At 39.0% G+C, this 27,673-nt stretch overlaps 1 protein-coding gene across 3 annotated transcripts in view; it reads right to left on the bottom strand.

The window, feature by feature from the left end:
* NCK1 (NCK adaptor protein 1) overlaps positions 1 to 27,328 on the bottom strand; it is an 82,906-nt gene extending 55,578 nt beyond the window's left edge. Inside the window, exon 1 of one of the 3 annotated variants that reach the window (XM_032630155.1) lies at positions 27,227 to 27,328. The gene's annotated coding sequence lies outside the window, so the exon portion shown is untranslated. The other 2 variants (XM_032630157.1, XM_032630158.1) reach the window with 2 other exon arrangements.
* Between the last annotated feature and the right edge of the window lie 345 nt (positions 27,329 to 27,673).

Here is a 27,673-nt window from a genome sequence, read left to right as displayed (position 1 = left end):
TACATTTAAACTTTCTAGGTCTAATGTTTCCCTTTTTATCATTTTCTGTTTAATTATTAAATTCTAAACAACCTAGTCTCCACACTACAGCCAGAGTAATCTGAGCTTTGAATTCCCCTACTCAAAATCCCTCAATGGTTCCTACTAGCCCTCAGGATAAAAACACCTTCATACAGTCATATCTTTCCATATTCTCCACCTATCCTCTACCCATACATAAAGATCCATGTTCTGCTCCCTAAATTTGGCATCCTTTAAGGATGTTTACCTCAGTATTGCTCCTTCTTTGGAACCTAAATTCAAGAGTCATTTCTCTTATCATCAGATAAGGCTGACTTAGGTGCCTCTCCACTGTGCTCTTATACAAACTTTTATTTATTTTATTAAGGTACTCAGTGTCCTGTCACTGAAACAGGCTGCTTAAATAATGTCTCCCTACACAGCAAGTTCTTAGATGAACTAGACAAAGTCTCATTTCATTTTGTATCCTTGGCACCTTAATACATGCATGTGATAATTAAATTTACAGAATCAACATCATAACTTTCAGCTCCCTTCACATGGTGTTCCAGTCCTCAATATAGCATGCCCTTCCTCACTCAGCAAACTCCGGAATATCCTTTATGATCTCATTCATGTTTGTTATTTTTTTCATGTTTGTTTTCTTTGCATCACTTCCCCAGACATCTCTGAGCAGAGTTAGTCAATCCCTTCTCTATGCAACTGCCTCTTGTACAGTTCTTATAATTTCCGTACCTCCATATGGCAGAATCCGTTAGTTGTCTACCTCTTTATTTGTCCTCTTCTTCCTAAGTAACAGAACTCCCCAACTGGGCTCACCACATGGCAACCACAATAAAAAATTATATTTTAAGCCTCCTTTGGAGTTAAGATGTGACCATGTAAGTCTTATTCTCAAGTAGTAGTCAGCTGCAGCTTGCCTCCTATAACAAGTAAGGCAACCCACCCCTACATCTGGTTTTTACCCAGTGTCCTTAACTCTGGTCTCCAGTATCACGTGTGACTCTGTCAGCCTCTATGATCTTACAAGACATGAATTAAAGATCACCTCAACTATTTCCATATCTAAACCTGGCATAGCCAAGGCTTCAACCCCACTTTGCAAGCTGTGCTCCTAGTCCACTACTTCCACAGATAAATTTATCTCATTTTTTAACAAGGCTTTCTTTTTTAAAAATTCTTTCTATTTTATCTTATCATTGCTTTTATACAACAGGCATATATTACCCATTCTAATATTTTAAAAAATTAGTTTAAAAATTTGTTAATTCAACTAATTATTAAAATTATATGGGTCTCTGAAGATATTGGTGAAGAAATGTTAATATGACAAAGCCAAAAGATTGTACAGGATATATATGTACCTATTTTGCTATTAAAAAGAAACACATGCTTTTTTTCCCCCTGAAAATCATACTTATCATCTCATCAACTTTTTTCTTTTCTTTTCCCTTCCTTCCTTCCTTTCTTCCTCCCTCCCTCCCCCTCCCTCCCTCTCTCTCTCTCCCTCCCTCCCTTCCTTTCTTTCATACTTTTGTAGTGTAAAAGTTTCCAAATCTACTTTCAGAATACCATCACTACCACTAAGATAGAAACAATATTTATCACTGTATAACCAGTTCCTAGCATATTAGGCACACAAGGATCTAGTGACTGAGGCTGATGCCACATAAGGATATGTCACCTGTGGCAATGAGGTCAATAGGTAAGATTCTACATTCCCACTTTGTTACAAACTGAGTTATGAGCAGTACTCAATTATCAATTCATCAAAAGACATAAAGTTAAAAAAAAAAGTGGAAAACAAAACAAGGAAAAATAAATCTACTTATAAACTAGATGTAAATGAGTTTAGTTCATTTATAAGAGATTATAATAAGAGGTTATCAGATTTGATATAAAAATAAAATACAAAATCCAACTAAAGCTGCTTATAGGAGAGAAAGGCTGAAAATAAATGAAAAAATATTTTGGCAAACACCAACACAAAAAAGATGACGTAGCGATCTTAATATCAGACAAAACAATATTATGGCAACATTAATAGGTATGGAGAGGTATTTCAAGTACACATGGAACATTTTAAAAAAACAATCGTGGAGTCACAAAGAAAGACAAAAATTTCAAAGAACTTATATCTAAGACCACCTTCTCTGACCACAATATAATGTTGAAATCATCAATAAAACATCTTTGAAATGTTTGGAAACTTAAAAATGGACTCCTAGGCAAAAAATTTTAAAGAAAATCATAATAGAAATGATAAAATAAGAACCAAGCAACAATAAAAGTATTATGCTATCAAAATGTGGATCTCGGTTTATAGCTTTAATGTATTTTTAACAAAAATATAGATGAAATATGCTTAACTAATATTTTTTCAATCAAAAACTGAAAAAAGTTGAGAGTAAACATAAAGAAAGCATAAGTGTATTAATCATGTTTTTAAATTTTCTATATTTTGTAATGCTCTGACATGGCAGGGCCTTTCAGACCCAGAGGACTGTCCCTCCCAGGATTACCTAATCCCTAGAGATAGCAAACAGTAAGCCCAAGAGCACATCTTTGATGTACAACCAATGAATCCAGAGCCCATATCCCCAACCATCTCCATCAAAAAACCTCTCACATACCAAGCCAATATTCTCCCTGCCCTAAATCATGCCAGGGCCACTACTAGAAACAACTAAAGACCACCCCTATCACCCAGAGCTATAAATCATTCAAACTATCCAACCCCAGACTTGCTCAAGCGTGCCTACCCTGACTCATCCTTCTCACAGAAACCACAATAAAGGCTCCATACTTTCCCCTTGACTCCTTTTGCCTCCTTGGTGTGGCGTGGCTTCTGTTTCTAAGGAACTGTGAGTAAAAACTTCTTTCATGACAGTCATTTCCATGTCTGTGTCTTACTCTACCAGATTAAATCAAATAGTGTGTACATTTCAAGACATTAAAGGAAATAAAGAGAAATTAAGAAAATGGAAAATCAGAAAAAAATATCCCAGAGAAGGGAAGTTTCTCAAACTTAATCAAAAAGCATAATCCATAAAGGAAAATAAATATGGAAAAGATTGACGAGTGAGTACATTAAATCCTCTGCTTTCCTTAAAATCAGTTGTGAGATAGAATTCACATACAAAATTCACTGATTTTAAGTGTAGAGTTTAATGAGTCTTGACAAATGTATAAAATTGTGAAACCCACACCACAATCAAGATCTAAAACATTTTCAACACCACTTTCTGGTTCCCTTGTGCCCCTTTACAGTCAATCCTCTCCCCTTTAGCAACTACTAATACTCTGTCACTATAGTTTGCCTTTTCTTAAATTCCTCATAAATGAATCATACAGTTGATTACATAAAACTTAGAAGTTCTGGCTTCCCTGGTGGCGCAGTGGTTGGGAGTCCACCTGCCGATGCAGGGGACACGGGTACGTGCCCCAGTCCGGGAAGATCCCACATGTCGTGGAGGGGCTGGGCCCCGTGAGCCATGGCCGCTGAGCCTGTGTGTCTGGAGCCTGTGCTCTGCAACAGGAGAGGCCACAACAGTGAGAGGCCCGCGTACCATGCAAAAAAAAAAAAAACTTAGAAGTTCTGTTCATCAGATTCCCTATTATTAAAAAAATCATTAACATACTTTTAGAAAATGTTATAAAAAAGCCTTACTAAAAAAGACAAAATTCTAGCAAGATTAGGATCAACGCAGAATGCAAACAGCAACTTATCAGACATAGAGCTAAACAGGTGGTATAATGGGGTTGGGACCCTTGCATTCTGGGAGGGAGCAGAACTGACACTTACTCTAGAAATGGAATTGCCTTCCCTGCCCAAAGTGTCCCTCAACATTTACAGTATAATACCTGTGCCTAGCACCACCATCCAATGGTTTCAAAATGTTTGCTTTACCAAAATGAGACCCATCTTAACCTCACCTCAAACCAAAGGACCTGTCTAATGGGGAAGGAGAAATAATAATAAGCATCTGACTATGGCATACTCTGGTCCTACCACATATCACATCACCAGGAAACTGTCAGACTAACAAAATAATGGAATGGCATATTAAAGGCTCAGCTGAACAGTCGCCCTGCTGGTCTTCCAGGATGACCCAACAACTATGGTGTTATAACCCTATTATCTAGAATGCACGAGTCCAGAAACCAAGACTAACTAAGTCTTTTCACCATCAATCCAAGTAACTCATTTGTGGAATCTGGATTTCCCACATACCCACAATTTAAAAGCTCTCCCGTATTAGAGGTCCTGAGGGTAACGCTTCTACCAGAAGATACAATAAGGGTTCTACTAAAAGCTACAACCATGGAAGTTTACGGAAGAAAGGGTTCCAGAGGAGGAGGGCATCAAGCACCTCCTTGATGCAGGATGTGTTCTTTGCTGGAATGTTCTTCCCCACCTCTTTATCTGCTTAATTTCAACTCATCCATCCAGTGTCTAAGTAAGTAGAATTCCCTCAGAGAAACCTTTCCCAATCCCTGAATGCTAGGCCTAGGCTAGTCTCTCTCTCCTTTTACATTTTCTCATGGTCCTGAAAGTTCCCTACATGATGGTTATCACAAATGTGTTGGTTGAAAAGTAACTAATGCAAACCTAATTGTACTAACTGAAATGTAATTAAATGAATGGGCACTAAAAAAAGCTACAACCACTACCTGGGCACTTTGGCCTCCTCATGCTGATAGACCAGCAGGCAAAGAAATAAATATACTAGGAATGATTACTGACTCTCATTATCATTAGGAGTTGTTGTACACAATGTAGGTAGGAAGCAGTCTGTCTCAGACTCAGGTTGTTTTCCAAGCTTGGTACTAATAGAGGAAACAGGAAATTGTAGCAACAACGGCCCAAAAAGTGCAAGACAACTAAGGGCTCAAGTCCCTCCGGTTTGGAAGTCTAGAGGTCACAAGCAACCTAGAGCAGCTTAACTGCTGGCCCAGCATAAGGGAAATCTAGAATGGGTGGTGAAAGAGGAAAATGATGAATATTAATCCTTCCTTCAAGACCAGTTGCAGCAGCAGGTAGCACCAGCTTGCAGCAACAACCCTTTTTAAATTTCGGTTGAGGCTGCAGTGACTCGACAAAGGAGTAGAATCAATGCAGGGTCCAAACAGATCTGAGCAGAGCAAGAGGTACATTTGTGGTAACTTGTTACAAAGCAGAAACCTAAAACAGCTAGAATCAAAGGAGAGGCTGGCAGCAAGGCACAGATTCTATCAGAAAAATCTTCATCTTCACGCAATCCAACTCTCCTTTGATTCAAGCTGTATTAGTTTCCTAATGCTATGTAACAAACTGCCATAAATTTAGTGACTTAAAACAATACAAATTTGTTAACTTAAAGTTCTGGAAATAAGTTCAAAACAGGTTATACAGAGCTAAAATCAAAGCCTGCATTCCTTCAGGAGGCTCTAGGGGAAAATCCAGTCCAGCTTTTAGAAGCTGCCCACATTCCCTGGCTCCTAGCCAGGTCATCATGACCTCTGCCTTCCACTGTCACATCTTTCTTCCTTTCTTTTCTTAAATGAAACAGAGCCAATTTTATTCAAATTCTCCAAAATTTATAGTCAACGTATTGTTTCTAAAATGTTTCACCTTTATATAATAGTTTTATTATTTCACCTTTCTTTTATATTTTATAGTTTTTCCATTTTTTCTCTTTCTAAAACTGACCCTCCTGCCTTCCTCTTATAAGGCTCCTTGTGATTACACTGGGCGCACCCAGATAATTCAGAAAAATCAACCTGTCTCCAGAGTTCCTTCTGCTATGCAAGGTAACATAGTCACAGGTTTAGAAGATTAGGATGTATGTATCTTTGGGAGACCATTATTCTGCCTACCACACTAGTCATAAGCCAAGGCTAATAGTTACAGGTAGGTTCTGACTTACTTCCCCCATAGTGTTCACTGTGATTCATTTTCTTTCTGCCCTAAAGCTTCTTTAAAGCCATGAAGTGAGACACCACTTGGCAGGCTCTCGTGTGCAGCCCTAAAATGGGGGAGGGAAGGAGAAAGAATTTACCCTGCACTGAGGCAACCGTCAACTGATGGAGAACAAGAACAGATGATACAGTTTACTCCTGTCCATCCCTGAACAGACAAACTGAGAAGCATCTAGAGCCTCAAAAGTTCCCACTGGGTTTGAGTCCTGATTGCCATAGCACTGAATAACTCAATAACACACTCTTGTATTGGCTTTTCTTCTTTTATTTCATTCACGCTGGCCCCTTGCTCTTGTTCCCTAGGATCATCTGCCAAATAAATTACCTGCACGCAACTCCTTGCTTTTAGATTGTTCTTTAGGGGACAGGATGAGGAGGAGACCTGGTTAAGACAGTCAGGTAAAGAGTTTTAGACACAGAAAAAGGAAACATGATTTAATAAAATGAAAGCTATGCACATAGGAGGTTGTCTAGTGTTGACACTATCACTGTATAACTTTGAGTCAAATCTCTTAACTTCTATGTTTCAGCAACTGCAAATGAATGGTTTGACTTCCATGATTCTCTATAGTTCCTTTCAGCTCTAAACTTTTATGATACAACCAACAGCGTTATGGATTGGTGAAAGGGGACAGCAGAAAGGCAGAGTTGTGATATCATCACCAAAGAGGTCAGCCAAGGAAACTTGAAATCAGCCAGTCAGAAGGTAATACAGTGTGGAGAAATTAAAACCAAAAAGTCATGGAGAAATTAGAACCCTCATACACTGCTGGTGGAAATGTAAAATGGTATAGCCACTTTGGAAAATAGTTTGGCAGTTCCTCAAAAGGCCAAACATAGTTACCATATAACCCAGGAATTCCATTCCTAGCTATACACCCAAAAGAAATATATATATTCACATAAAAATTTATAAAATGAAGCTGAACCCTTACCTTACACCATATACTGAAAGAACTCAAAATGGATCAAAGACATAAATGGAAGAACTAAAACCATAAAATCCTTAGAAGAAAACACGGCAAAAGCTTCACAACGTTAGAGTTGGCAATAATTTCTTAGATCTAACACCAAAAGTACAGGCAACAAAAGAAAAAATAAACTGGACTTCATCAAAATTAAACTCTTTCGTGCATCAAAGGATACTATCACAGAATGGGAGATAATATTTGCAAGTCACATATCTGATAAGGAATTGATATCCAGAATATATAAAGAACTCTTACAACAACAAAAAATCAACCCAATTAAAAAATGGGCAAAGAATTTGAATAGACATTTCTCCAAAGAAGATATACAAATGCCCAACAAGCACAAGATGCTCAACATCACTAATCATTAGGAAAATGCAAATCAAAGCCATAATGAAATACCACCTCACACTCATTAGGATGGCTAATCCTATCAAAAAACAGAAAATAACAAGTATTGGTGAAGACATGGATAAATTAGAACCCTTGTGTATTACTGGTAGGAATGTGACATGGTACAGCCACTGTGGAAAAGTTTGGGGTTCCTCAAAAATTAAAAATATAATCAAGCAATTCAACTTCTGGGTATATACCCAAAAGAAATGAAAGCAGTCTTGAATAGATATTTGCACACCCATATTCACTGCAGCATTATTCACAATAACCAAAAAGCAGAAGCAACCAGTGTCCATCAACAGATGAATGGGTAAATAAAATGATATATACAGTCAATGGAATATTACCAGCCTTAAAAAGGACGTGCTACAATGTGAAGACATTATGCTAAGTGAAATAAGCCAATCACAAAAGGACAAATATTGTATGATTCTACTTAAATAAGGTTCCTTGAGAGGTCAACTACATAGAGACTGAAAGTATGGTGGTTACCAGGGGCAGAGGGGATGGGAGAATGAGAATTTAGTATTTTATTGATACAGAGTTTCAGTTGAAAAAGTTCTGGAAATAGGTGGTGGTGATGGTTACACAACAATGTGAATACACTTAAAAGCCACAGAACTATACACTTAAAAACAGTCAAAATGGTACGTTCTGTTATGTATATTTTACCACAATAAAAAAATTTATACATGAATGTTTGTAACAGTATTATTCATAATAGTCAAAAGGGAGAAACAACCCAAATGTCCATCAACTGATGAAAGGATAAATTTGGTATGTCCATACAACAGAATATTATTCAGCAATAATAATAAAGTACTAATGAGTCATAAAGTACTAATACATGCAATAATAAGGTACTAATACATGCTATAACATGGATGAACCTTAAAAACATTATGCTAAATGGAAGAAGCCAGCCACAAAGGACCACATATATGATTCCATTTATATGAAGTGCCCAGAATGAACAAATCTAGAGACAGGAAGTAGATTAATGGTTGTCTAGAAGGACTAGGGGTAGGGGAGGTCAGAGGGTGACAACTAACAGGAGTGGGGTTTCTTTTGAGGGGTGGTGTAAATGTTCTATGTGGTGATGATTGCAAAACTCTGCAAGTACTAAAAGCTACTGAATTGTATACTTTATTTCAAGGAATTTTTAAATTTCCTCTTTGATTTCATTGTTGACCCACTGGTTTTTTAGTAGCATGTTGTTAAGTCTCCATGCAATCCTTGTTTTCTCGTTTCTCTTTCTGTGGTCGATTTCAGAATTGTATACTTCAAATGGGTGAACTGTATGTATATGAATTATATTTCAATAAAGCTTTTTTTTTTTAAAAAGCCAACAGGACCCAGTGACTGAATGGAACTGTAAATGAAGCAGAGATGAATAAAAGATTAACTACAAAAAAAAAAAGATTAACTACAAGAAAACAGAAACATCATACTTTGAATTCTTGCTCTGACATTTATTATGTGTGTGACCTTGAGCAAGTTACTTAACCTCTCTGTGCTTTGATAACATCTTACAGGGTTGTTGTGAAGATTAAACAAAGTCATACATAAAACACTTAGTACAGTGCCTGCTACATAATCCTCTTTCCCTGCCCTATCCTCCCACCTAACACTAAAAATTCTACGACCAACTGTAAGAAAGTATAAACTTAGTTATATCTGAATTGTAAGAAATTATGTCTGTTCCAGGTAGCAAATAACCCTTAAAGTCACCAATTATATGCTACTGGCAAAGCAATTTTCAACTGCTAATTCACAGCAAGTTGAAACCCCAAGGCAAAGAGAAAGATAAATTTTAAAAGCTCTATTCACCAATTATCTCTCAGCTACTTTTTCCCTTCCCCTCCTTCATTTTTAAATACTTCTTTCCTTGCCTACCAGCCTTTTTACCTTACCCTTTATTCCAAACTACTACTCTTACTTATAGACTGCTATTGATCATGAAAAGGCAACAATAAGTTACTTTTTTCCATAATAATACATGTTAAGATGGGAGGAAAAAAAAAAAAGACTGGTCATGCAAGCTATGGAACATCCAAACTGCCCAGCTAACCTGTCAAAGTTCCCTAAACAAAAAGATAATGAAAAGGAATGCAGGAAAGCTCCCACTTCCCCTTGTGTAAATGGCTCTCTTATTTGATTATCTGGAGACAGAATCCTGTGGCAACTGCAAAAAGGAACTGGAATTTCTCCACACTACCTATGACCAAGTTCCACTACCAAAAGTCAAATACTCTAAGCAGTTAGTACAATTTGACATATAAAACTATATTTCCATTTTAAATATACCTTCATTTCATTTCAATGTTAAATAAGAATTTAGTCTCAACCCATTTTAAAGGACAATGCCTTTCAAAGGAGCACCTGCATTATAAATGCTTCCGGAATAACTTCAGTAAAAGGATGTGGTTAAGAAGCATAAACAGATGAACCGCCATTGTACTGCTATGATTCTGTATATTTTCAGATCAGAAAATTCCTACTAAAAACTTTTCAAAATAAATTCATAAATGTTATCTCTATATAGGCTTTTAGTACAATTCTAACTTACTGGAACATTTAAAAAGAATATATCTCTAAGGAAAAGATGCTACAGCAAGCTCAGAAGCCTTTTCTTCCTCTACAAACTCCTTAATGCCTTCTTGATGCTTAACGGTATTGTCTTGTATTGTATTTCACTTCAAAACGTTTAATGGACACGTACTAAAAAGAGCAACTACATTAACTGCTTTTAGCATAGTATGTTAATAATCCTCACAGCGACCTTATGAAGCAGATATTAATATCACCATTTTATAACCTTCAGGAAAGGTAACATTTCAGAAGCTTCAAATGCATATCACAAAGAATACCCACACCAGCAGCAGTCAAGCTAAACTTTCTTCTTTCTGAAACTTCCTGGTTTCCTTAGCCCTGTATTAAATTGGTTCTCCTCCCTCTCCACCTACTCCTGGTTTCCATATCTGGCTTCTCTTTTTTTTTCCCCTTGCTCTTATCAATATATACCCTCTCTCAGTAGATCATCCATTTTTATGGCTTCATCTTATCACCTGGGCCCAACTGATACCCAAATCTATAATTTCAATTGTGTGCTCTAATCCAAGCTACTGTTCCTCAATATTTCTACATGAAAGTCTTGCTATCACCACAAACTCAACACACATCAATCCCAACTCATCCTTATCTCCAAAACACCAACTCTTCTAACCTCTTTACTCATCTGTTAATTACAAACCACTATCATCCCCTTCACCCAGACTCCCCACTTTAGTCACACAGCAATTTGTGTTGGTTTTTCCTTTGATTCCTCTTCATCCTTTTCTGTTCCATTGACACTGCCACCACTAAAACCCAAGCCCTCAGCAATTCACCTAAATTACCATTAGAATTCTTGGTTATAATTCCCTCCAGTCTCTCCAGTTCAGTCTGTTCTGTATAACAGTCATTCATTCATACAACACATTTACTAGAGTGTGCTAAGCATTGGCTGGGTGCTGCAGGGATACAACAGTGAGAAACACATCTCTTTCTAGCAGAGGACACAAGTAAAGCAAACAAAATTTTTTTTCAAATAAAATAGTTATACATTGTGATAAATGCTGTGATAGATGTAAACACAGTGCTATCAAAAAGGACAGAGAATAGGAGAGCTATTTTTGTTTGGGATTTTAGTTAGAGATGGATTTTAAGCTGATACTGAAGATGAGAAGGACGGAGTCATCTAAATATTTAGAGTGCTCCAAGCAAAGGAAACTACAAAACACACAGGTTCCAGGAGGAAAAAATATTTGGCATGTTATAGGAAATGACCCAGTCTAATGTAAGTTGAGAATAATAAGGGGGAAATGGTACAAAATAAGGTTGGAACAGACATAGGCTAATTTTAGTCTATAGGTAACAAGAAGTCATTAAAGGGTTTTAAGCAAGGGAGTTCTAATCTAATATACACTGTGACAGAGACTGCTAGTGCTCATTAATATCTGTGTTCTCTCTTTCATTAGTACACTGCTACACTACATTTCCCAGCCGCCTCTGTAGTTAGGTGGAGTCATGGGACTCAGTTCTGACCAATGGAATGTGGGTGAAAGTGATATACGCCACTTTTTAGTGGGCCCTAAAATCTTCCTCCATACTTGCTTCCCTTTTCAAGATAGCCTCAAAAGTCATATTGTGATGATAGTGATAATTTAAAAAGATAGAATAGCCTGTGCCCCTGAATTACTGCAAGGAGCAGAGGTATCCACACTCCTACTCCATCACACATATACACTAGACTGACATGAAAAAGTAATTTAAACTTCCACTGTGTTAAGCCACTAAGATTTGTGCTTATTAAAGCTATTAGCATACCACGATTAATAAAGAAATCTTAACCCTTCTTTGACTGCCATGTAAAGAATTAGTTAAAAGGAAAAAAACCAGTAGAAATACAAAGACTAGTTAAGACTCAATAACAACAAAAGTTTTAAATACAGGACTTCAACAGACATTTCTCTAAAGATATACAAATGACCAACAAGCATATGAAAGGATAGCTACTATCAAGAAAGGAGGGAAGGAAGGAAGGGAGGGCGGGAAGGAAGGAAGGAAGGAAGGAAGGAGGGAAGGAAGGAGGGAGGGAGGGAGGGAGGGATGGTAGCTCCTTAAAAGAAAGTATTGCAGTTCCTCAAAAAGTTAAATAAAGAATTACCATACTGTCCAGCAATTTCTGAAAAGAGACTTGAACAGATATTTGTACATTCATGTTCATAGCAGCATTATTCATAATAGCTGAAAGTGGAAGCAACCTAAATATCCATCAATAGATGAATGGATAAACAAAATGTGGTATATATATTCGATGGAATATTACCAGCCTTAAAAAGGAAGGAAACTTTGCACATGTGACAACATGGATGAACCTTGAAGACATTATGCTAAGTGAAATAAAGCAGTCAAAAAAAGACAAATGCCAATGATTCCACTTAAATGAGATAACTAGAGCAAACAAACTCATAGAAACAGAAAGTAGAATGGTGGTTGCCAGGGATTGGGGGAATGGGTAGTTGTTTAATGAATGCAAAGTTTCGTTTTTGCAAGATGAAAACGTTCTGGAGATTGGTTGCACAACAATGTGAATATACTTAATACTGAACTACATACTCTTAAAAATGATTAGAACTGTAAATTTTATGTTATGTGGATTTTACCACAAGTTTTTAGAAGAGCAGTTAATACAAATGTGAATCATTACACTGTATACCTGAAACTAATAAAACGTCAATTATATCTGAAATAAATAACAACAGGAGTCCAAGTAAAAAGATGATGGTACCTTGGCAGCCTGGACTTGAGTGGTATGGTAACTATGTAGACAGAGAACAGAAGAATTCAAGATGTATTTGGAGTTTGAAGAGACAAGATGGATTAGAAGTATGGGAAGTAAGGGGATCAGGTATGACACCTGGGTTTTAGCTACTAGGTGAGCGGCAATACCATTGAATGAAATGAGAAAGATTGAGGAATGAACTAATGGAGGCAGCAGGGAAAGCGTACAGTTTAAGAGTAAGGAAATCAAGAATTTGTTTTGATTGTTTTAAGTTCAAAATACCTATGGGATATATATAGAAGTGGCAAAATCAAGGAAACAGCTTGATGTATCTGGCATATTGTATTTTCCAAAGATGGCTGAGACAATATCTTCAATGCTTCTCTTACTATGTAATTTAGACACCACCTCTTAATGGGGGGGAAAACTTCCCTCCCCTTGAATATTGGTAGGCTTATTACTAAGCAGAAGTGAAGCTATGCAACTTCCATGGCTGTCTTAAAAGTGTTACAGCTTCTACTGGATACCCTCAAGATGCTTGCTCTTGGAGCCCAGCCATCATGCTACGATGAAGCCCAAGCAGCCTACGTAGAGATCTACATGGACAGGAACCAAGGCCCCTAACCCAGGGGTCACCAACCCCTGGGCCACGGACCAGTACCAGTCCACAGCCTGTTAGGAACCGGGCCACACAGCAGGAGGTGAGTGGCAAGCAAGCAAAGCTTCATCTGCTGCTCTCCATCACTCGCATTACCGCCTGAACCATCCCGGCCACCCCCACCCCGGTCCGTGGAAAAACTGTCTTACACGAAACCAGTCCCTGGTGCCAAAAAGGTTGGGGACCGCTGCCCTAGCCCACAGCCAGCCAAGGAGTTCACAGTCAACTGTTAACAACAATTTGTCAGCAGTATGAGCAAGCAACCCTAGATGATACCACTTGGAACAGAGACAAGCCATCTCCATCCAAGTGCTGCCTAAATGTAGATCTATGAGCAGAAGAAAAATGATTATTGTTTTAAACCACTCAGTTTTGGAGTGGTTTTTACACAGTAGTAGGTAATGGATACAATAAATGACTCTGGAGCTTAGAGCAGAGGTCTTGCCTGAGCAAGAGGTCAGCCACATATCAATACTATTTAAAATCATAGGCTTAAACGAGATCACCTAAGGGAGAGTACAAGAGAAAAGAAATTCCAGAATGAAGCTCTAAATTCCAATATAAAAAGCTAAGCAAACAAAAGATATCACTAATTCAACTTCAAACTCTTTGCCAATTGCCTAATTAAGAGACACAGACATAAGGTATTTTATTAGTTTCATTGTCATAAAACTACCAGGGCCTTCTCACCTGTTCAAATCCAGACTTACTGCTCTTTCATCTGATAATCAGTTAGCGTTAAGGGAATTCTCTTTATCACCTTAGGAATTCCCTTTGTCCCTCTAGAATTTGATTTCCTGTCTCCTATAATGCTCACCTTCCTCTTTCACTGAAGTTTACACCTTCCTTTTGGTGGGTGGAGCAAATCACACAATAGCTTTCTGAGAAGGAAGTGAGGAAGAGAAATTTTTGGAGACCTTACACGTCTTAAAATGCCTACATTCTATACTTGTACTTAATAATTTGGCTGGGTAAAGAAATCTAGCTTGGAAATCATTTTCCCTCAGAATTTGAGGGCCTTGCTCACTGTCTTCTGGCTTGTGAGGCTGCAGTTGAGAATACTCAATCTCTGAAGTTGAGGGACCCATTTCTCTCCCTCCAGAAGCTTATAGACCTTTCTACCCCTCCGGAAGCTTACAGTCCCATGTATTCCAAAATTTCACAATGAAATATCTCAGTGTCTGTGTGTACTGGTTATTAAGCTACTGTCCTAGACTTCAAAACTACTCTTCTCTACTCTGCTTTGTAATGCTGAGGGGCTGGAACCCTGCAAATCACAGTTCTTTGCTAGCTGGCTTCCTGTTAGACTCTGCCTAAAAGGGACACTAGAAAGACACTAGTAGGTTGAAGGAGGGAACAGGGAGATACTCCTTCAGCTCAGTATCAACTGTCAACCTTCAGCAATTGTTCCAGTATCAGCAATTGGTTTCAGTTAGCAACTTTTTGCTTTTGTGTTTTTCCTGCCATTCCCAGACCAGCCTTATCAAGTCTCTTAAAATACTTACACTTCCTGAGCAGGCAGCAACTCCTCCGAAGTTTGAGTTCCAGTTCCTCAGGGACACTCTTCAAGCTTCTGAATTCCAATAATTCCAATCTCTTCTCTTTGTTCTCCCAACCCTAGGGGCTAATTACTTCCTACAGTTAATTATCTTTGTGATACCTGAGAGTTCCCTTATTGCCTTTTCAGTTCTCCAATTACCTAGTCTATTATAGTTTCTGAGGGCTGCTATAACAAAGTAACACAAACTGGGTTGGCTTAGAACAGAAATCCATGTCACAGTTCTAGAGGCCACAACACAAGTCTGAAATCAAAGTATTGGCCATGCTCTGTCTGAAGGTATTAGCTAGGATCTGTTCCAGGCCTCTCTCCTAGCTTCTGGTAGTCTCAGGCATTCCTTGGCTTGTAGATGGCCATCTTCCCTCTGTGCATGCCTGTGTACAAATTTATGTCTAAATTTCCCCACTGTTTTTAAAGAACACCAGTCACAATGGCTTAAAGGACACTCTAATGACCTTACTTTAACTTGATTACCTCTGAAAAGACTATTTCCAAACAAGGTCACATTCTGAGGTACCGCAGGTTAGGGCTTCAACATATCTTTTTTGCAGGGACACAACTCAACCCATAACATCTGGCTAAACAACTCTTTATATTATACAATTCTGTTATAAGTAGTATACTCTCCATTTTCCTGACTAGACCCTAATTCAAAGTACATTTATCTGTTTTCATCCATTTTCCTTGAGAACCCAGAAGGCTTCTCAATACGCAAAATGATATTCCTCAACTTTGGGTATTTTTCTTGAATATTTCACCGTTATTTCTTTTCCACTCTTTGCTCTGTTCTCTCTTACCAACACTTCTGCTTAGAAGTTGATCTCCTGGACTGACCTTTGAATTACATATATTTTTTTTACCTGTTTTCCATCTTTTCCTCTACTTTATGCAAGGTCTCCTCTACTTTAACTTCCATTCTTTTATTTTCTTCTTACTGTTACCCTCTAATTTTCAAGAGCTCTTTTTTTAGTTCTTATTGCCCCAAATTCTTTTTTTCTATTTGTTTAGGTCTCTTATATTAAAAGCTTTCCTCATGGGCTTCCCTGGTGGCGCAGTGGTTGAGAGTCCACCTGCCGTTGCAGGGGACACGGGTTCATGCCCCGGTCCGGGAAGATCCCACATGCCACGGAGCGGCTAGGCCCGTTAGCCATGGCCGCTGAGCCTGCGTGTCCGGAGCCTGCGCTCCGCAACGGGAGAGGCCACAACAGTGAGAGGCCCGGGTAACGCAAAAAAAAAAAAAAAAAAAAGCTTTCCTCATGAATCTGGTGATCCTTGACTGTCTTGTTCATATTTAAAACTAGGGCGAATAACTTCAGAGTTTTTCTCCTTGGTTCTACTAAGAGAATCATCCTCTAAGTTCCTACTTGATTGTCAGGATTCTGGGACCCCAAGAGGAGAAGGGACCTCAATAAGGGTTCTAACATTGAGCACATTCACTTAATCCAGGTGTTCACTGTAGGATAACTGGTCTTCAATTACATTAGTATCTACCCCTCTCTTAGAGACACTGTATTTTATCCACTGCAGAGGATAAATCTTCAGTCTTCTGCTGCCGCAGTAAAGAGGGCAGTCACTTAGCTATACAAATTGACAAAGAGATCTAGGCTCATGCTGCCTTTTTGTTGTTGTTTTTTTGTAATAGCTTACTGAGATATAACTCAAATTCTACACAAGTGATCAATTTAAAGCATACGATTCAATGATTTTTAGTATATTCAGTCGTGCAACCATCATCACAATCAATTTTAGAACATTTTCATCACACCAAAAAAGAAACCCGTACCCTTGAGCAGTCACTTCCCATTTCCCTCTAATCTCCCCTATTCCCAGACCTAGGCAACCACTAATTTACTCCCTATCTCTATAGATTTGTATTTTCTAGACATTTCATACAAATAAAATCATACAATATGTGGTCTTTTGTGACTGGCTTCTTTCACATAAGCATACTGTCAAGGTTCATTCACGTTATAACATGTATGAGTACTTCATTGCTGTTTATCGCAATATGCATTTTATTTACCCATTATTAGTTGATGGACATCTGGGCTGTTTCTACTTTTTGGCTATTATGATTAACTGAGCTGGCTTCTTAAACAGACTTTCAAGCAATCCTTCTATTTTTAGCACCACTCTCAGCCCTTCTTCCACAAGAATACCTGATGCTGCCAATTCCTGAGCCTGAGGATTCTTTTCTATTTTTCCTACTGCCAGTTTAGGATTGAACATTTTTTTTTTTTTTTTTTTTTTTTTTTTTGTGGTACGCAGGCTTCTCACTGCTGTGGCCTCTCCCATTGCAGAACACAGGCTCTGGACGCACAGGCTCAGCGGCCATGGCTCATGGGCCCAGCCGCTCCGCAGCATGTGGGATCTTCCCGGACTGGGGCACGAACCCGTGTCCCCTGCATCGGCAGGCGGACTCTCAACCACTGCGCCACCAGGGAAGCCCTGAACATTTTTAAATCTACTAAAATGTTTCTATCAGGCTGTTGCTTTCCAGCTTCCAAATTTCATTGCTTCTTCCATTCTCTTTACCTATGTAGTTCCAACCTTTAAAAAATATTCTATACGATCAATCATCTTGGTAGGCTTTGGAGGGGAGTAAAAGTAAATGCATATTTCACTCATCCATCTTTACACAGTAATCTTTTCAATTATTTTTAGCCTTTATTCTAACATATGCATTATAAGGCTATAAACGTTCCTTTAAGCATGGATTACCTGTATCCCTTAAGTTATGTCATATTTTCATCATTCAGTTCAGAAGAGTTCAATGTCATTTCTTCTTTAATCCCTGGGTTACTTAGGAGTATACTGTTTAATTTCCAAACAGTTGACATGTCACTTTCTAGTTATTTTTTGTAATTGATTTCTAGCTTAATTCCAACATGTCAGAGCACATATTCTAGAACTGATTATTTCCATCTTTTTTATGGTCCAGCATATGTAAATTTGGGGGGAAATTTCCATAGGCACTAGAAAAAAATCTGTATTCTTCAGGTGCTGGGTAAAATGTTCTATGCATGTAATTAGACTCATTTGTTAATTATGTTGTTCAAATCTTTTGACTTTTTTGTCTTATTGTTCTACTAATTACTCAGAGTTATACTAAAATATCCCAAATTATATTTATGAATTTGTCTAATTCTCCTTTTAGTTCTGCCAGTTTTTTACCTACCAAGTTATCAAAAATTAGAATAATTATGCAAAGTAAAGGAACACTATTTGTTGGTAAAGATATAAATTCGTATGTTTTTTCTGAATAGTAGTTTGGCAACAGTTACCAACATTTACAACACCTATACTTTTGAACCCTGTTATTTTACATCTAAAACTGATTCTAAAGCTCTTAATGTACACCAATCACTGCTTAGCAGTTAAGTGGATACATGAATTCTCACGTAAACCTTATAATAATCCTTTGATTAAGTATAATCCCCATATTACAGATAAGAAGAATGAGGCTTGTAGACGCCTAAGCCCAAACAGTGATGAAGCCTATACTGGAATTCAAGTTGTCTGTCTCTAGAATTTTTAAACTTATATATACTGACTCGAAAGAATGTTTATAAGAGCCAAATTAGAAAACAAAATGTAGCATGTGATCCTATTTTAAGTGAGCATGAGTTTGTATACTCAAAGAAACAAGTCTGGAATATACATATTAAAAAATAACAGAGAGGACTTCCCTGGTGGTGCAATGGTTAAGAATCCGCCTGCCAATGCAGGGAACGTGGGTTCGAGCCCTGGTCCAGAAAGATCCCACATGCCGCAGACAACTACTGTGGGCGACAACTATTGAGCCTGCGCTCTAGAGCCCGGGAGCCACAACTACTGAAGCCCGTGCGCCTAGAGGCCGTGCTCCGCAACAGGAGAAGCCCCCACTCGCCGCAACTAGAGAAAGCCCGTGAGCAGCAACGAAGACCCAATGCAGCCAAAAATAAATTAATTAATTAAATAAATTTGTAAAAAATAATAATAATAACAGAGATAGGGACTTCTCTGGTGGTCCAGTGGTTAAGAGTTTGCACTCCCAATGCAGGGGGCACGGGTTAGATCCCTGGTCAGGGAACTACGATCCCGCATGCCACATGCAGCAAAAAAAAAAAACCAAAAAAACGGAGATAAATACTAAAGATAAGACACCATTTAAAGGAAAGAAAGTATTACACAAGAAACCTGTGATGAGACTGCTCACACAATTAAGACTAAACGTAACAGTTTTTCAGCAGCTAGCACTTAAAGGAAAAGACATTTTACTTTATTTCCTGTAACAATGCAACTCCTGTTTCTCCCACCCTGCCACGTGGCTTACATTAATTCTCTCTCTCGTTTCTGATATCAGGTGGACAAATACAACCACACACACACATATATACGCACACTTACACATATATATGTATATGTATATTACTGCCTGGAACAGCTTCTTGTCTGGAGCCAATTTATTCTGCCAGTTATGATTTACCAACTACAGAGAGAGTTGATGAAAATTGCTCATTTAAAACATGACATGGGCCTGTTCTCAATGCCCCTTTCCCCATTCTTCAAAGTATACACACTTATGTTCTGCACTTAGATGACAAGAAAAAGAACAATGCACATGTACACTCATTATGCGTTGTGATTTATTTCTTCAGTATTTTGCTTTTCCTACTTCTTGACATTTTACATTAAAAAAATCTCATATCTCTGATAATAGAGTATATCCTACCAATTCTTAGTCATAACTTCCATGATATGCACTAAACTAAATTAAAACAAATAGCTTCAGGAAGTCCCAAGATTGTAAACTGAAGCCTGAGTGGGAGTAAAAGTAGTAGTCTAGAAGCTTTATTAAAGGAAATCAGAACCATTACAACCAGAACAAAGTAGGCAAACCTTTTCTGTAAAGGGCCAGATAGTAAATGTTTTAGTCTTTACGGGCCACACAGTCTCTGCCACATATTATTTTTTTACAACCCTTTAAAAATGTAAAATCATTCTGACTGGTTGGTTACTCCACTCTGAACTAGGGCTCACCAGATACAATTAAAGAGCTGCATACCCTACCAAAAGTAGGGGAATGAGAAATCCAATCCCTCAAACCAAAAAAATTGGTGGCCAAACTTTCAGACCTCAAGCAGATTTGAGTTTTCCTTCATGAACCTGACCCAAGAGGAAAACACCTCCTGCACATCAATCAGGGTTTTCTCAAAAAATGGCTCGCTTGGGCCACCATGAAATGAAATTCAAAGTCTTCAAGTCCCCATCAATTCAGACTTTCACTCACTAGATAACATCCAAGGATTGGTTACTGACACCTGAAGTAAGCCTCCAACATAAAAGCTGGAGACCAATTTAGAAGGAACAGAGGCTGCAAAAAAAAAAAAAAGTTAAAAAAAAAGCTATTTATAGCCTCAGAAATTAGAGAAGACAATGCATCCATGACAGAAGCACAAAATGCTTTCTATAAAAGAAAATCTTTAAGAGAACAAAAAGAACTCTTGGGAAATCAAAATCTTCACAGCAAAAAATGAAAAATTCAACAGAAGGCTTAGGAAATAAAGTTAAGAAAGCCTCCCATATAAAACAGGGCCAAAAGACTAGGAGGTGAAAAGAGAAAAAGGGAGTATCAGAGGACTAGTCTAAGAGATTCAAACAAAGAACAGAAGTTTCACAGAGAGAGATACAAAAGTGAGGAGACTAAACCACTGTAATGGACTGAACTGTGTCCCCTCAAAATTTATATGTTGAAGCCCTAGCCCCCAGTGTGACGGTATTTGGAGATACAGCCTTCAGGAGGTAGTTATGGTTAAATGAGGTCATAAGGGTGGGGCCCTAATCCAACAGGATTGGTATCCTCAAAATAAGAGGAGGAAAGATACAGTTCTCTCCATGGAAGGTCTTGTAAGGACACACTGAGAAGGCAGCTGTCTACAAGCCAAGAAGAGAACTCATCAGAAACCAACCCGGACAGTACCTTGATCTTGGACTTCTAGCCTCCAAAACTGTGAGAAAATTAGTATCTGTTCTTTAAACCACACAGTCTACGGTATTTTGTTATGGCAGCCCTAGCAGATTAATCCAACCGTCAATGAAAAAATTCAAGAAAATTTCCCAGAACTGATGAACATAATCTGGCAGATTTGGAGGGCACAACGAATAATATCTAAGGAAACACACAAAAATAGATGTATGCCAAGTCACACCCTCATGAAATTTACAAAATTCCAGAAAGGCAAAAAACAGGATCAGGAATCAGAATGTCTTCAGAATTCTTAAATGGGCCACAAGCTATAAAACAATGGAGAGATGCCTTCAGAATTCAGAAGGGAAATTATTTCCAACCTACAACTCCTTACCCAACCAACCAAATCAGTGGGAAGACCATAATTAAATAAATAAATAAATAAATAAATAAATAAAGGGGGTTTTTATTAACGCAGATCTCAACTTTTCACAGTAATCTACTGTGGGATATACCCCATCAAAAGAAGGGGTCAAAACAATAAAAAAATAAAAAAGAATTACATGATTCACAGGAAACAAGACAGTTAAGGTAAAGGGAATCACAAGCTTTATGGTAAAGGGAGAAATCCCAGGAAACTACTATGGACCAGCCAGAGAACTAGTTCAATCAGGTTCAAAAACTGGTAGAAAGGGACTTCCCTGGTAGTGCAGTGGTTAAGAATCCACCTGCCAATGCAGGGGACACGGGTTCGAGCCCTGGTCCGGGAAGATCCCATATGCCGCAGAGCAACTAAGCCCGTGCACCACAACTACTGAGCCTGCGCTCTAGAGCCCGCGTGCCACAACTACTGAGTCCACATGCTGCAACTACTGAAGCCCACATACCTAGAGCCAGTGCTCCGCAAAGAGAAGCCACCACAATGAGAAGCCACGCACCACAATGAAGAGTAGCTTGCTACAACTAGAGAAAGCATGCACACAGCAATGAAGACCCAATGCAGCCAAAAAGTTGAAAAAATTAAAAAAAAACAAAACTGGTAGACAAAAACAGAGCAATTCTACTCCCATGTATATATACTCAAAAGAAATGAGGGTGTATATCCACTAAAAGACTTGTAAGTAAATGTTCATAGCTGCTTTATTCACAACAGCTAAAAAAAAATGAAGTATATCAAACATCCATTAATGGTGAATTTTTTTAAAATGTATATATTCATCCAACAAAATACTGCCATCAGTGAAAAAGACCAACTACTGCTGTACCCAACATAATGGGTGAGTCTCACAAACACAATGTTAAGTAAAAGCAGCCATTCACAAAAGTATATACTGTATGGTTCCACTTATATTAAGTTCAAGAACAGGCAAAAGTAACCTATGGTGATATAGGTCAAAATGGTGATTACTTTGCGGGGGGGGGGGGCGGGGGAGATACAGATTTGGGAGGACCCATGAGAGACCCTTCTGGAGCACTAGGAATGTTCTATACCTTGATCTGGGTAATGGGCCTATGTCTACAACTGGAAAAATTCATTAGGGATACACTGAAATTTGGCCACTTTGCAATTTTAAAAAACATAATGATACTTTCTCTAAACAAGTTTTTAAAGAAATTAATGGAACATTCAATTGGATCCCACAACAGGAATTAATCAAAAGGGAAATTTTCTAAGGTCTTATACACAAAGATCTTTATTTCAAAGTTATTTATAATAGGAAAACAACTGGAAATAACACTTAATAAATGAGTGTCATGTAAATTCTGGATTTCTCTGCTGTGGGACAGAAATTATTCGGTGTCTTTCTGTTACTAGCAGCCAAACTTAATACTTATTAACCCACAAAAGCCATCTGCCAGAGGGAAGAGCATGTTCATAGGCTCCAAGGCAAAAAAGAGCTTGGCTATTCAAGGCCCAAAGACTAGCCTAAAGGAAAAAGATAATGCCAAGAAATGCAGCTAGAAGCTGGCAAAAGCCAAATCATGGAAGGCTTTATAAGAATATGTAAAAAAAAATGTAAAAAAACATAGAAAAACTAATGTATTTGGGTTGGCCACAAAGTTCATTCGGGTTTTTCCAAACTTTTTGGCCAACCCAAAATCTGACTTCCTAGGGCAGCAAAAATTCGGGGTTGGGGGGCGGGGGGGGCGGGACGTTGTACAGGAAGTATTCTAAATGTTTCTAAAAATAAAAATGTTGCTTAAAAACATATAGTATCTGGAAGTGATCAAGTATTTCCAAAAACCTTTCCAGTGCCTTGTTTAATTAATAAAATGTTCTACAATATAGCTGGAATACTCAAAAAATACAAGGAACATTAAATTCTTTGTTATATTTATTATTTGAATTGATCTAAATGCAACATGATTTTGAAGCATGCATGTACTGAAAGTTTGGGAAGGCTGATTCATTAAAAAAAAAGAAAAAAAAAAAAAACCTTTTCAATTCACCCGTTTTTTAAAAGATCTCTCCAAGCCATACTCTCACCGCTTTATTCAACTGGTCTGTTTGAACAAAAGCAGAAATTATTCATACCATACTTATCCAATTCAGCACTCCTTAGGTACAATTTCAGGAAAAAAGAACAAGAGAAACAGTGTTTCCACAGTTTATTTTAGCAGATAATTATTCAAACAAATAAGAATAAGCCATTATAAACAACCAAACAATAAAAGAAAAATAGCTTCTAATTTTTCTAATTTGTTTCAGGCCAAAAAAGTAAAGCATACCCTCCAGAGATATTTCACCTGATAGTTTTCTGTGCTGTCTTATACCATTCAACTCTTGCTACATCAATGTAACAAAAATACCAAGGAAACCCTATGCTGCTGGTATTAACAGAAACTTTAAAGTTAAGAGGGAAAAAAAACGTGAAGAACAAATATATAAAAGCTCTCTAACTCCCCAAATGGAACAAATGGTTTACAGAATGTTTTGCTCAATAAGCAGATTGCTCAATAATCTGGTTCTTGACAGATGAACAAAATGAAAAAATAGCAAAATGTAAAAGTGTTACTGTTCTATCAAAAAGAGAAAAAGGGGCTTCCCTGGTGGCACAGTGGTTGAGAGTCCGCCTGCCGATGCACGGGACACGGGTTCGTGCCCTGGTCCGGGAAGATCCCACAAGCGGCAGAGCGTCTGGGCCCGTGAGCCATGGCCACTGAGTCTGCGCGTCCGGAGCCTCTGCTCCGCAGCGGGAGGCCGAGGCCACGGCAGTGAGAGGCACGCGTACCGCAAAAAAAAAAAAAAAAAAAAAAGAGAAAAAGAACACTTAGTTAGGTCAATAAACTTAGTCGCCTAATAAGTCATTGTTCACATCTACTTTCAAGGCTCCCAAAGATTCAAGTCTCTTTTATCAAGAGAATCAAACAAACTAAAATCCAACAGTGAAACTTCTAAGAGATTCATCTTTAGTGAGTCAGGACTCAACAGTGGACATGACAGTATTATTTTTGTTAAAGCTGTTAATACATCCAAAATGCTAGAAGTCTCTATGTAGACTTTAAATCACTGTTTCAATGATTCAAACAATGCAAGTCATGAAGGTTCCCCTGCCCTCATACAGAAGTTTTGAAACTATATCAGAAGGCATTAATACACAAAATGCAAAGTAATGTGAAGCAAACAATACAAAATGACATTGCAAGAGATGAAAAGAAGTATAGTTTCATATAGAATACACAATATATTTTTTTTAAATATACACAGCTTGAGTTAGGAAGTCAAGCAGGAAATCAAGGTTTGAGTCTCAGCTCTGCCACCATCACTAGGTGAATTTTAGTGCAGTTAGTCTGTATGGATTATGTTTTCCCTATCTATAAAACAGATGGTTGGATTCCAACGTTCCTACAATATTGTTCCATAGTATTATGATACAAGTCCACATAAGATTAAAAACCAAAGGAATGATAAAACAGTAAGGGCGGTGCGTTCAAAGGAAAGCAACAACAAAGAGAACAGAAAGATCTGGAAGGTTGCACTAAAGGACCAAAAATGAAACTTCAACAAAATTTGCCTTCATCTGCCACTTAATTTAAGGAGGAAAATTCCTTTCAAAGAATGCAGGCTATTAGTAGGCAAAGTCTCAACAGATACCAAGGTAGAAAAATACAAAGTCTAAATGAGAACAAGAGATTGGGTTGGTTAGGGTGGACAGCTCCTATAGAGAATTAGTGCCATCATTAGAAAAAACAGGTTTTGAGCAGATTGTTAGAAGGCTGGGAATTCTGAACTATACTCTGTAAATAACAGGGAACTATTGCTGGTTTAACAGTGAGGGCGTTGGAAGCATTATTTTAAGAACAGGCAGAAGGCAGAACATACTGAGTAGGGAGAAAAGACAGGCAGAAAACCCAGTTAAAAGCTAGTGGGAAGGAACAGATATCTGAAAGAAATTTCAGAAAATGGTTGACAAAAATTGGTCAGTGTTAAGTTATGTGGATAGAGGAAGTCAAAGATAAAACCAAGGTTTATGTCTGGGTAATTTTAAGCATGATAAAATCACCAAAACAAAGTCAGCATATGGAATCAGTTTTGAAGGGAAGACTATAAATTCTATCTTTCAAATAAAGTGAGCATCCAAATAGAACTGTTGCCTTATTAAATAATCTTTAAATGTCATTTGTGGCCCTGTCAGCTGTCTTCCTCAAACAGCACAGCAAAGTATTCACGGAGAATTTGTTAAATGCTTAGTAATTTCAAGAGTTTCCTCTAATTCTACTTATTGACCAAATAACTAAATAATCATTTAGTCTTCTGGTGTAGGTAGACAACACTTGGTATTTTTCCATATTATAAAGGTGAGTAAATTGTAAAAATTATTAATTAAACTATAAGAGGGAAAAAATGGACTGCAACTGTATTTATCAATTCTTCCTGACATGTGATTTATAACAATAATCACATCAAATCTACCTTGAGTTTTGACAGGAAAGTTCTCAAAGGTTCAAAAGAATGAACCCAGTGGCATAAAGCATCATTCAATATCTAACAAAATGTTCGAAGCTTTATTTACATGTACCTGAAAGCACTGGTAACATCTGGACTAAAGATAATACTTAGAAAAGTAGAGCAAACAATTTAAAATTTAATACATGAACAAGCACAGCTGAGAAATCTTGAACATTCTGCAAACTGTTCACAGATGACAATTTTCCAAAGAAGAAAATCCCAAAGTTTGTGATCAAGATGAAATAAAACCAATATTAATCAACCAATGCATAGTTCTTGAGTTTCTATCAAACTTTGAATGGGATGCCTGTTTAAGAGCCGACCCCATTGACTCTGTGAACTCGCTGAAGGTTGAGACTTTAGGCACAGTGCTTTCCAAGTGCTTAATAAATTGTATAGTTGGTCTTTCATAAATCTACCAAAGTAAGATTTTTAACAATGAATACCTCTTGCAACACTTACCCGTTCTGACCGGACACTGAGTGAGCTTCTTTGCTCACCACCCAAGATGGGGTTAGAAATTTCTCCTTAACCTTATTCTTTCATAACTCCCATGGTTTATCACCAAATCTAACGGGGTAGAATTATTTTTAGGTGACTAGTTCATTCGTTCGACACTAATTAGGCGTCTATAATGTCAGAGTTCTCAGTCCCGAACAAAATCCAGCTTCCCGAGCCTCTTATGGCAAATTTAACTTTCATGGACACACATAAGAAAGGTTACAAAACAACTATCGAGATACATTTTCTTTTCTTACCGGATATATTACAACTCAAGTCAAAAGCTCACAGCCCAAGCAACTCGCGTATGAATCTACAGCAGGTCCATAAGATTAAAATAACCCAGCTTTCCCGAGGAGGAGGGAAACGGCTGGGGGTGGGAGGAGGGGCGGGAGGCGCATCCCGAAGACGTCCACCCTCCGCAAGGGGAACGGCTCCCTCCCCCTCCTCGTGAGCTGGAGGTGAGCGCGCCCCTTTCCCTCCACTACCACGTCCCTACCTTCGCGGCCTCCGACTGCGCCACAACAGCCGACAGGACTTTTGGGGAGAAAAAGAAACGGGGAAGGGCGCGCGCCTCACACTCGATCTCCCAGCTTCGCGGGGGCGGCCGGCCGCGGCGCTCACCCCGACCCGACGTTCCGGGGATGGACCGGGAGGCCGCGGGGCCGCGCCGCCCGGGGCAGTGGCCGGAGGGTCGCGCGGAGCTCCGAGGCAAACGCCCAGGCCCGGCCGAGCGGCCTCCCCGCCCCCTCCGGCTCAGCTCCGGGGCGGCAGACGGCGCCCCGGGGGCTAACTTCGCCGGGGAAGAGGAAGCACCGTGGCAAGTAACAGGCTCTGTGGATTCCCGGAGCAAGGAAAGGCTGTTCTGTGCGTCTGCCTGCCGGCACAACCGTCTCACCTCCCTTCTGCCGAGCCCGGGTGGCCCCAGCTCACCTGAGGAGGGCACCGGGACGCCGCCGCGGCCGCCGCGATGGCCGTTACGGCACGACGCCTCCGCTCAGCCGCCGCGTAGCTCTGAGGAGAGGGGCGGGGCGCGCGTGTCGAGAGGGCGGGGCTGCAGCGCCGAATGGTCGCGAGGCCGTGGGCGGATCCGCGCGGGCAGCAAACCCCCCTCCCTGCCCAATCCGATAGGCTCAGTCCCCCCTTCCACTGACGCGACAGCCGTCTGCGCCGCGCTGGGATTGGGCGGGCCCCCTTGTCAATCAAGTGCTGTGCTGGGTGTGGAGCGAGCTGAGGGGGCTCCGCCGAGAGGGAGTGAGAACGCAAGAAGCTCCCTGCTTGACTCTGAGTCTTGTTGCTTTTGTCTCCCCGGCTGTTCTGGCTTATTACTCTGGGCCTTCCTCCTCAGCGCCACAGGAGATTCTACGGCAGAAATGACTG

The sequence above is a fragment of the Phocoena sinus genome, chromosome 4 (assembly GCF_008692025.1).
Source record: "Phocoena sinus isolate mPhoSin1 chromosome 4, mPhoSin1.pri, whole genome shotgun sequence".
Taxonomy (NCBI): Eukaryota; Metazoa; Chordata; class Mammalia; order Artiodactyla; family Phocoenidae; genus Phocoena; species Phocoena sinus.
Note: the sequence above shows the minus strand (reverse complement) of the source record. Positions and strands in the feature narration are given on the sequence as shown.